General features: G+C 54.0%; 1 pseudogene across 1 annotated transcript in view; it reads left to right on the top strand.

Annotated features, from left to right (window-relative positions):
* The first annotated feature begins 1,743 nt into the window (after window positions 1-1,743).
* The window catches only part of LOC109378331 (HLA class I histocompatibility antigen, B-38 alpha chain-like), a 10,280-nt pseudogene continuing 9,695 nt past the window's right edge, over window positions 1,744-2,328 (top strand). The window contains exons 1-2 of the transcript XR_002122974.1: window positions 1,744-1,844; window positions 2,127-2,328. The product of XR_002122974.1 is annotated as an HLA class I histocompatibility antigen, B-38 alpha chain-like (transcript). The remainder of the gene's footprint in view (window positions 1,845-2,126) is intronic.

The following is a 2,328-nucleotide window of genomic DNA, read 5'->3' on the forward strand; positions in this document are numbered from 1 at the left end:
ACACAGCTTTGTGACACTCTGACCAGAGAACCCATCCACAGTGAACGTGGATTCTGACTAAGGAACTGGGAGCAAATAAGTGGGGTTGTTTTGAGCCACTAAGTTGTGGTAATTTGTTACGCAGCAATAGAAAACTAACACACAGGCTCAACTGTGCAACAAATAACCACACAGCATTTTTTCCACTGGGATGAATTTATGAACTGATATACATACTAGTGTATAATAAAATATTTCCTAACTTTTTTTTTATTTTTCAGGGTATAATTTTATGTGATATAAATTTTAAAACAATCATCATTTATTCATTTAAGAAATACTTTAATGCCCACTATCTATCAGGAATGCCTTCATATGCCTCAGATGCAACTTTGACCTAAACAGCCCATAGACCCTGTGCTCATGTGCCTGACATTCTAGAAGCTTCCCAGAGTGAGATGGAGCCATTGGAGTGTTTTTAGTGAAGAAATGACACATCCTGACTCACGTTAGCAGGAGCGCTGATCCTTGTGGGGAGAATAGTCCTTGGCTGGCAGGTGAGGGGGTGACACTCGTGCCACAGTCAGGAGTGAGAGGGTTGGTGGGGACTAAGGGGAGAAGAGGGCCTGAGGGGTGAGAGAGGCGGAGAAGGGCTGGAGAAGCAGGAGGGAGGGGAAGAGGCAGAGGTGAAGAATTCTAAAGTGGAGGAACTCTCAGATTGAAATATGATGTTTCATAGACCTTTAATAAATTATCTAGGGCCTAGCGGGTTGTTCTGTGGAGCTGCCTAAAAACTAATCGCCTCCTTATGCTAATCGATTTAGAAATAATAATATGTCCAATAAAATATGCACACTGCTTAGATGTGAATTATTAATAAAAACAGGCGATGGAAGAACATTTTAACTGCACTGAACACTTGCAACTTGAGGCTGTACATGGTCTGGGTTGAAATACACAGTAACAAATGCTTCCATGTGCTTCTCTGTATTGAGGATGCTGGGACTCAACAGACAAACTCAGGGCTGTGGAATGAAGATCACTTTACAATAGAAATATCTGGAGTCTCAGGTGTACCGTCTGGGAAAGTAAGATTTAGGCGCTTTGAGAGTGTGACTGCCGTGCTGTTTAGACACATTTCTGTACCAAGGGTCCCAAATCACGATTTTACAGATTAGCTTCCTGTGGTTATCAGGGATTTCCAAGGTTGTCACCCCCTGTAGTTAATAAACAACAAGGAGACTGGGCTCTGTGAGAATCTCTATGTGATGTTTTCAGGCACAGCTTCTCCAGGATTAAGGAGAAAAGCCCTGTCCTTCCTCTAGTCCCAGGGCGAGCTCCCTCTCAGGCATCAAGTTCCCTGGGGTGTCTTCTCCCAGGAGGGTCCAGGGGGAGAGGTAAAGGGTGGGAGGCAGGGCGTCCATTTCAGGGAGAGGGATTTCGGTGAGAGAAGAGGCAGAAAAGGGGCTGAGCTCAGCCTGGTTTCCTCAGACAGCCCCTGGGCCAGGACTCAGGGAGACAGCGGGACACAGGCTCGGTGCTGGAGGAGGGGTCAGGGCACAGTCCCAGGTCCCACAGGGTGGAGTCCCAGGCGGGACGCTCAGTGTTGGGGAGTCCCCACCTCCTTCTTCTGACAACCTGTGTCGGGTCCTCCTGTCTGGAACTTCAAGACGGGGCCCCAGTTCTCACTCCCATTGCGTGTCCTAGAGAAGCCAATCAGTGTCACCGCCTTTCAGGTTATAAAGTCCCCAAGGAGCCGCCCTCACGCAGATCTTCTCCAGACCTTGGGACGCGCATCATGGGCCCCGGGACCCTCCTCCTCCTGCTGCTCTCGGGGGCCCTGGGCCTGACGGGGACCCGGGCGGGTGAGTGCGGGGTCGGGAGGGAGCGGCCTCCGCGAGGGGAAAGCGAGGGGACCGCCCGGTGGGGACGCAGGACCCCGGGGAAGATGTGTCCCCACCTCCCCGGGTCCCGCCCATTCCTGTCGCCGACTCCTGTCGCCCACTCGGGTCTCCCGCCCCCTCCTCCCTCCGTCTCGACCCTTTTCCGCCTCCCGGGCCCCCGCCCCCTCCCGGCCCGTCGCCCTCGGACCCGGGACCCGCGCCGGGAGGAGGGTCGCCCGGGTGTCAGCCCCTCCCTGTCCCCAGGCTCCCACTCCCTGAGGTATTTCGAGACCACCTGGTCCCGGCCCGGCCGCGGGGATCCCCGGTTCATCGCCGTCGGCTACGTGGACGGCACGGAGTTCCTGCGGTTTGACAGCGACTCTGCGAGTCCGAGGATGGAGCCGCGGGCGGCGTGGATGGAGGGGCCGTGGGTGGAGCAGACGTGGCCGGGGTACTGGGAGCGGAA

Source organism: Hipposideros armiger, unplaced genomic scaffold (assembly GCF_001890085.2).
Source record: "Hipposideros armiger isolate ML-2016 unplaced genomic scaffold, ASM189008v1 scaffold_1879, whole genome shotgun sequence".
In the NCBI taxonomy this organism is placed as follows: domain Eukaryota; kingdom Metazoa; phylum Chordata; class Mammalia; order Chiroptera; family Hipposideridae; genus Hipposideros; species Hipposideros armiger.